Consider the following 9,778-nt stretch of genomic DNA (forward strand, 5'->3'; position numbering starts at 1 on the left):
ATAGAGCTAGAAGTATCATTCCTGAATGATAGACAAACCAGCTTCATATATAAACCGTGAGTGAATGGGATTGTGAAGAGGATAAAAGAGAGAATGCATTAACATATCTAGAGTGAATCATGATTGTTTAAGTTGAGCTGCTTCAAAAGCTGTGGGATCATTGTTCTTGTGCAGGTGTTGATCTTCACCACATAACAGAGGCACCATTGTATTTTAAACAGACATGAATATACGTGATTGATAGAGTGTGCAGGCCTGCATTGCGCCAAACATTAAGCTACCTTAGGACAAGAAACTATGAAATGGTGCCAACATTCATCTGGTATGAAAGAATCTTGCTCTCTACATTCTTATAAAAGATTGAAACCTGGTAAAAAGTGATATTTCATTGTATAAGTTTCAAGTTGTGTCGAATCAGTTAATTGTGACAAATTCCACAAGCTATTCATTTTTGCTTATTTTAACGAGTTAGGTAAAGTCTGCTATAGAGCAAACTGCAGTTGTGTGAGTTTTAACATTCTCAAGGGCATTTCCCAAAACAAACAAAAGCTTAAGTTCTGACTAGCTAATGGCTAACATTTTGTTCTGCTATTTTTTTCATTCAATTCCTGTGGATTTAGAGATTTGGAAAGACTTCTGCTGCTGCTGCTGCTGCTGCTGCTGCTGCTGCTGCTAATAATAATAATAATAATAATAATAATAATAATAATAAGCAGCAGCAACCAAACCCCACCCTCAAAAATACATACTTCAGGTTGAGAGGGAAGTCATTCTGCAAACCAGCCTTTCCCAGTTTGATGGCTACCTTGATTACAATAGCAGAGCTCACCGTTGTACAATAGCACAACATCTTCGCCTTTCCATACCAGGTATTTATTTTGCTTCTATAAGTCAAGACAGCAAATACACTGGCATCATGGCCTCCATTCTCCACCCTCCACAGCACTGGCAGACCTGGGGGCCTCAAATTTCAGCAGCCCCCTGTGCAACATCAAAATTCAGCACCACCTCTCCATTCTACATCACAGTTGTGGCACCTCCAAGATTTTACACCCAGTCAAACTCCTCTAAATCCACCTCTGTCCATGGTGCTCTGGGCCTAGCAATGTTCCAGGCTCTCTCTCTGTGTGTAGATAATATCCAGAGAAAAATACACAAAGTAGTCTTCTTTTTCTGGGTGGGGTGGAGTAAGGAAACAAAACAATCTTAGTCATTTTCTCAGGGAAATGTATTTTGAGAAATTCTGACTGAGCTCTACTTTGCATGGAACAGATGCTATGATGCTACATTTTCAGAAGCCAGTTTAGCTGCCTTCGAAAGCTCCCAGACATCTCTGTAGATAAGTATTGTAGTGCCTGGACTGCCAAGTTAGTGCTAGCCCTCCTAGGTTAGTACATGGTTGTGACTAGTATAATTGAATGTGCCTCTACCCGTTGGTACTGTAGCACAGCTACACTGCTTGGTAATGCAGTATGCAGAGGGAGGGAGAGGAAGATATTGGTGATGGTGTCAGTCCTGAACTGATTGATAATATTGTCGATCCAGAAAAACTGGAATAAGGCTGGTACCATTAGAATTTCTTGCTTTGTAGCACCATGTAAAGCCAAGACAGCATGATCAATGGGAAAGCATACCCCGTGCAAGATGATAACAACTTACTAGATTTCTTACCTGCCTTTCCCCATGAGGTCCCATAGTGGGTTACAACAATTGCTAATATTAATATCAATTAAAACAAATTACAATCAAGGGAATAGGATGGGTTCCAAAATCTGTATCTCAGGTGTCAAAGACCAGGGTAGAGAGGTGCATCTTCAACATACAACAAAAATTACAGGTTTCATGAGATGTATATTTGATGTGAGCCTGGAAGCATCTGCAAATTAGCATTCAGACCTACCAACTTCTATGTAAAGAATTGTATGGTGAAATATTACATTAGAACTAAAGACAGCAATCACAGATTCATTATCCTGGTCCCAACTGCAGCAGCATGGCATACATTTCTTTCCAGCACATGTTCAGCTGTTGATCAAATAGTTTCTGTGCATAGAGGATTTGGCATGAAAAAGTGTGACAGTACTACCAATCAATCCATTAATGTGTCTGCAAGTAGGGAAAGTTAGTTCCATGAATTCCCTAATTCAGTGATCTGATCTGTCTCCTGATTGTGGGGTGGGTGGGTGCGGATTGTGTACTGGTCAGGACTTAGTTGCTGACAGGATTAAAGTTTGGATAGCAATTTTTTTAAAAATCCACTTAGTATATCAACTATGAGAGAACTCCGGGTAGTTTATGGACACAAAGATGCTTTTTCAGAACCTCTTATTTATAGCATGTTTAATGTCAACAAATGATAGTGTGCTTGCCTATAGTGTTACATGGAGAGGCAAAAAAAACCCCCCACCATTAATATAAAATTTGTTCTTTAAAATGTAGCATCATTCTGATCCTCATAACATCAGACTGATGCTGTCTAAGAATGAGCATAAATTAATATGCATTGATAGATGGGCTTTTATATGTGTCATCAACGCCCCCTAAATCCCTAACCTCTTTCAGAAAGATACTACCACAAGGCCAAAAATCATGGCATTTAAAAATAAATTAAAAGTGTAAACTCGTCCCTTTGCTATTTGCCATAAATATCCCTTTTTCCAATTAGAACAAGGTGTTCTGGATCACATAAATCTCTTTTATGGTTGTATTTGGTTTGATACTTAATCAGGCACTGCTTAACACTGAACTTTTTAACTTTTCTTTTCAGATAAGTGCCATCAATTTGCAAGGTGATTTAGAATGCAAATCATGAACAGTGCTCAATACCATAAGCTCCAGTCCTTTATGAATCAGGACCCCATAAACCTTTGTCAATAGCTGTATTAAACACTTATTGACTAAAGTTTTATAGAGGCCTTAGTCACAATGGAATGCTGCCCCTGACATGATTCTAGAGCAATGAGAGCATGGGAATGGGAGTGGGAGGGAGGGAGGAGGTGGAATTGGTAATGACTTATGCTTCTATGCTAAGTGAGCCACACTATTGCCAGAAAACGCATGCATAAAGAAACACAAACAAACAGCTAAGTCATAAATATAAAAGGTATAAGAAGGGCAAGATCTCCATAACTATAATCAGCTGTAAATATAAGCCAGTTTTTAACCTCAATAGCAAGAGCTAAATAAATAAATGCATGGCCTTTCCCTAAGCCTAGTGCACTTAAGGCTTCCTCAAAGTCATCTTCGGTGTTGTTGTTTTTTGCATTTTTAGAGCTTTATGTTGCTTTCAAAGTTTTTCCATGAGGCTCAGATGGTGGATTAGTACTTTGGAGTGGCATGACCAGTTGCGAATGACTAAAAGACATGAGGAAGCAGCAGCTGGTCTTGGAACAAGCTGGACTCATTATCCCCACCATACATATGGGATCACTACTTTTCTTTGACATAGATTCTGAAGGAAAGCCCACAAGGAACTGTTAGTCTGGAAAGTGGTTCCTGATTCACCATCATGGGGAAGGCTGTAAACATAATGCAATACCATGTTGGAGATGGCTCACAGATCACAGTCCTGTGGCCTATGTACAGCTAAAGCAAAAGGCTAATGGAGTATTGGGGAAGGCAGATAATTAAGCAAAAAAAAGTGTGCAAGAGAATTAGGGGAAGGAGAACAATACTGAAATTGAAATTGGACTGCTACCATGGTGCCTTTGACAGGGTAACAAAGCAGGAGGTTTGTATTTCCTAAATGTGCACTTTCTTGGAGGGAGAAAAACCCAAGATCTGCAGCAACTCCACTTAGGAAAGACATCACATTCTTCTTCAGGAGATATGAATAGGGTTTGGATTAGGCTCCAGCGGAAGCAATCTTAAGCCAGTCTTCAGTACTACCTTTCTTAGATAAAACATTTAAAGCTGGCCGTGTGTTGAGTAAAATCATATGGTAAATAAAAAGTGAAGGAATGCCTTTCCACCATCATCTTTTGCTGAATCCAACAGTTGCATTAGCTTCCATTTGTAAGGGCTCCAATGAGACATTGTCATTGACTTCTTTAAAAGGGGTCCTTTGGAGTTGATATGACGCTAATGGAAGTGCCTGATAAAAGCTCTTTAGGAAATCATGTAAGTATATGCTAACATCTGAATTGCTCTTTGGGGGAAAGAGAATCTCCCAATGACATTGTCATAATGACTGTTGCATTCACCACATAGTGTCTTTGCATAAAAGAGACTCTTGAATTACAATTAAAGCTGTTCAGGACGGCACATTGTCTCCTAAACTAGAGGGGCAAAACTGAAGATATATACTAGTGTGTTGAAAATAATGTTTCACATTACAGGATCACTTTTTTGTCAGACTTCAAGTGTGCTTAGGTTCATTTCTGGCACTCCATCAGTGGCATGCTTCCCCGTAGCCAGGGTATCCACATAGCACTGGGAATGCTTAAAGATACTTCCCACTGAGGTCTGCTGGACAGCATTGGGAAGTAACTATACTACTGAACGAATCTTTGAGATGGACTTTTGTCTCTTCTTCCACTGAAATGGCAATCAGTCAGGTTGCTTTGATATGTAGTAGCATGACGACATGATTCACAACAAGTGCAACTTCCTTTTCATGGCCTTGTTCTCGAAACCTTGAACTTATTTAAAAGCACGACATTGCATCTTACATGCTTGCCAAACTCAGCATGAGCTTAGGTCAACAGCACTTCTCGTCATGTGTTCAACTGATCACTCAAGCTGTGATCAATTTAAATATTTGTCTTGTGTATTTCAGTATTGGCCAATGTTGATAGGCAGCTTGGGGGCTCCTTTTATGATTCCTTATTCTTAAACCATACTTGGATAGGGCACCTTCAAATACAGTGGTACCTCGGGTTAAGTACTTAATTCGTTCTGTAGGTCCGTACTTAACCTGAAACTGTTCTTAACCTGAAGCACCACTTTAGCTAATGGGGCCTCCTGCTGCCGCCGTGCCGCCAAAGCACGATTTCTGTTCTCATCCTGAAGCAAAATTCTTAACCTGAAGCGGGTTAGCGGAGTCTGTAACCTGAAGCGTATGTAACCTGAAGTATATGTAACCTGAGGTACCACTGTAGAGGATTGTTGTGTGACAACCTTTCAAAACAGAGGACTGTCCTCTGTAAAGTAGGACTCATAGCGACCCTAACAGCCCCTGCAGCTCTAGAAATATTGACATCATATCATTCCAGTTCAAAATACATTGCACATTAAAAACTATTTCCCCACCCTCCTCAGATTAAAAAAAAAAAAACAGGGGAGGAAAACCATGCTAGTTAAAAGATTTAAACAGCTTTAGGCTTGGCACTGTGTTTCTTTTGCGTAAATCCTCATCAAGTATTAAATAATAGTCAAATGTGTCACACAGCATTTGATTTACATGACAAAATCAGTAGGGGCCATGCTCATCAGAGGCACTCTACAAATCTCAATCATTTCATTAAAAAGTAAAAATATCGAAGCAAAAATGGGTGCTTCTATTCCTGTCTTTTGCAAAGCCAAGAGCATAAGAGAAGATCAGCATAAAGATGCATGGAACCCTCCTCCCTTTCTTTTGCTGTGTGACATGTGCAACACGGACCACAGTCTTAGGAAGCAGAGGGAAATGACTACGTTGGCATCTTGAACATGAATTCAGGTCTCCTATTGTAATAACTGATATGTTGCAGTACCTGGGTGACTGAGTGTACAGGTGTACTTCACCAGAAGAAAACCCAATGAAAAAGGGAAGAGCCTTAGCTACATGCTACAACATGTGCTTTGCATTTAAAAGTTTCCAAGTTCAATCCCTGGTACAAGTAGGAAGGACTCTTGTGTGGCTGACCAATACGTTGTTTAATTACAACTCCCGACATCTGGCCATGGGCCATGCTGGTTGAGGCAGATGGGAGTTGCAGTCCAATAGCCTCTTGAAGGCCACAGGTTTCTCCCCCCCCCCCATCCTGGCCGGGAAAGGAGAGAGCGAGGAAGGGGAAAGGCTGCCGGCAGCGCAGCATGGCTCCCCCCTCCCCCCGCTGCTGCCCAGTATGCAGCCAGGAGCAGCGAGGAATGGAGCAGCTTATATTTGGGTATTTTTTTATTTTTTTCTTTTTCCCCCTCCAATTTTTAAGGTGCGGCTTATAAAGTCATATCTCATGTTACGTTTGCTTCATGTTACATTCTTTCAGGTTATGTCCCGCGGTGACCCGGAAGTACCAGAAAGAGTTACTTTCGGGTTTTGCCGCTCGCGCATTGGCAGAAGTGCAAAATGGCATCACACGCATGCGCAGAAGCGGCGAATTGCAACCCTTGCGTGCGCAGATGCGCCACTGCGGGTTGCACGCTTTTCATGTTGCAAATGGGCCTCTGGAGCGGATCCCGTTCGCAACCAGAGGTACCACTGTATTCAGGTGTGGCTTATATTCGGGCCAATATGGTATTTGCCATAGCACTATCTATGTACATAATACTACAAACCGGACTGCAAATGCAAGCTTCAGCTCATGTGGTGTGTGGAAACCCCATAGGCATATAACTTCCTGTCACCTTAGAATTGTTCTGCTGGGGTGCTTCAAGGCACTGTGTTTATATAAATCCCTACAGCTTTGTTAAGAATGTGTGTATGTGTAAAAAGAATATTTCCTCCTCTGTCCCTGCTCCTAAAAATTATAGATGCTACAAAACCAGCAATTATTGGTTGTCATGTGTGCTCGAGAAACCATATAAAACAACATTTTAAAAAGATACATTTTCCGACCCCAAATGCAGTTTATTGCTTTAAATTATAAGAGTGGAATGGCCAGTTGTTGCACATGGACACACTGGACGCAGATGGAAAATAGGTACAAGAAATTCTGACATCTTCCAAACTGAGAGCCGACGACACTTCCCATGAGACCACAGTTAAAGGGAAGTCAGGGAAAGAGTTTGTAGACTTCCAAACTTAATGTTACATGGTTCTTTAGCTAGTTTCTATTAGCAGGAACAGATGAGTGTGTACCACACTTGTCTTTATTATTACTATATTTAAGTGGGTATATAATATAAGCCCCAGTGCATGAAATATAAAATTATTGTCCCATAAATAGGGATGGGGGAATTGGTCCATTTTCGTTTCTGTCAGTTTCTCATTATTATTTTTGCAATCTTAAATTCAGTTCTCCATATTTTCTCATCTGTTTACATTACTTTAAAAGACCTCATAAAAACAGCATCCCCCCATATAAATATGTTGCTTTCACTAATATATGCATTTCTATGCACACTTACCCCTATTATGTGCATTTTTGTACAAACGACTTGGCTGAAGAACTGTATTGCAAAACGTGGAGATGGGCAAATTTGCAATGAAGGGATGAGTTTCAGTTTCACACATTGTTCTAGAAAGTGTGAATTGGGTATGTTCACCTTTAAATGTGAAGTGAAGTAAATTTCTCCCCCATCGCTACCTATAAGGAATGCTGAGATCTTCAACATTAAATGCAGTTAGGTTGTGGTTTTGCCATATCCAGCACTTAACATGCTTTTACCTGGAAATGACACACAAGTGACTTGGAAGCATGCTCCACTGCCCCTGGTATGAAATATATGGCAGAGCTGCTCTTGGATATGCGGTGATGAGGTAAAAGAGCTCTTGGGAAGATTTAAAAACACACTTGGCTTTAACACTACCTCATATATTTCAGAGCAATAGAAAACAGGTTTTGGCTATAAGTACTGTTGCTCTCTGGCTCTCATTAAGGTTTGGCTATACCAGAAATTTATGCAAAGGAAACTCAAACTGAGCACTACTATGTTATAAACTAGAAGAAAAGGTGTGTCACAGTCTAATCTAGAAAATCTGTGATAGGGCTAAAATATACTAATATTCTGAAATCCTGAGTATTGTTTGTATGACCTGTGTTTCACAAGTTCATCAGGAGGAAGATAAGAAGCCATATGACACCACTACCCAGTAGGGATTGGGCCCAGAGACAACATTAGATGGAGAAATGGATGTAAACTTTACCTTGGGATACTAGATACTAGTTTCTACACACCAACACCGGCCTGTCTCTGTCCTCCATCCAGACCAGGGTTTCCCAAACTTAGGTCTCCAGCTGTTTTTGGACTACAATTCCCATCACCCCTCATCACTGCTCCTGGTAGCCAGGGATGGTGGGATTTGTAGTCCAAAAACAGCTGGAGACCTAAGTTTGGGAAACCCTGATCCAGACAATCAAAAGGCATTGTCAGAGTTCAAGGACACATTCCAGTCACACAAAACACCCAAGGACTTTGCACCGCAGGGCCAGTGAGAGGTGTGGCCTGGAAAGAGGTCTGAGGGCCAGAAAGTGAGAGAGACTCTTAGTCCTGAGGACCCCCAGCCCTGCCCTGAATGGTGAGGATTCCAGTTTTAAATATTCCAACACACCAGCTGAAGGTTATTTAGATTGCATACTATGTGTCCTACTAACCAATGAACAGGATGCTTATTCTTTATTTTCATCTTCCAAGATGATGTTTCATCTCACATTAGACGCTTTGCTTCACATGGGCAAAATGAAGCCAGAAGCTATGGCAGTGAACTGCAATCAAAGAGGAAATTTTGCACCCACGCATTACTTTTCAACACATTTCATTTATACCCTGATAAAGAACCCACATGTTCTTTAGTGCATTCAGGTGTCTTAACACTATCCACACACAAGCTGAAAAATGATGAAGTAAGGTAGAGGTATACATGATGTTCCTTGAGCATAAAGCTCACTCAGGGGTAGGGACAGGCATATCTGTCAATTTTGATTTCTCTCAGTTTCTCATTTTCCAGTCTTCAGTTCAGTTATCCACACTTCCAGATCAGTTTGTGATTCCTTCCCCCCATCCCAAAAAAGTCCTCATGAAAACAAATTTTCAAATACAGTGGTACCTCGGTTCAAGAACAGTCCTGTTTACGAATGATTCAGTTTACGAAATCCCCCAAAACGGAAGTAGTGTCCCAGTTTGCAAACTTTACCTCAGTCTAAGAATGGAATCCAAAGAGTGAAGGGGCACTGGCGGAGGGAGGCCACATTAGGGAAAGCGTGCCTCAGTTTAAGAACGGTTTTGGTTTAAGAATGGACTTCTGGAACAGATTAAGTTTGTAAACCAAGGAACTGCCTGGTTGAAATCATAGGAGAAAGCTTGTCCGTGGAGCTACCTTTAAAGCCTTGAGTCTGCTTATTAAATTTTGGGAAATGCCAGTCCCCATATTCGTATAATATACAGATTCTGCATGTTTTGACCATTGAAAGGTTGCTATATGCCAAAGCATGGGAAAGCGCACATAAACTAACAAAGCAGGATATCATCAGAAAAATATGGGAACAACTGAGCTTGATTAAGTTGTCAGCAACGTTGAAGAATGTAGCTAATTATCAAGAAGAATTAAATAAATGTAGTCAGCCAACAGCTTATGTAAAGAGAGAACTGGATATTTCAGGCATTGGTGTAGACTACTTCATGTTATGAAAAAAATTAGTTCAAGAAAAGGATAGCCATGAATGCAAAATATAAAAAGGTTATTGGCATTTTAAATATATAGGAAATTAATTTGTTCCATTCAAAAAGTTTTTTATATTATATAATACTATACTATACTATATTATATTACATTACCTATTTTACTTGTTCAGTTAGGGACACAGGTGGCGCTGTAGGTTAAACCACAGAGCCTAGGACTTGCTGATCGGAAGGTTGGCGGTTCGAATCCCCACGACGGGGTGAGCTCCCATTGCTCAGTCCCAGCTCCTGCCAACCT

Source organism: Podarcis filfolensis (assembly GCF_964270895.1).
Source record: "Podarcis filfolensis genome assembly, chromosome: 7".
Taxonomy (NCBI): Eukaryota; Metazoa; Chordata; class Lepidosauria; order Squamata; family Lacertidae; genus Podarcis; species Podarcis filfolensis.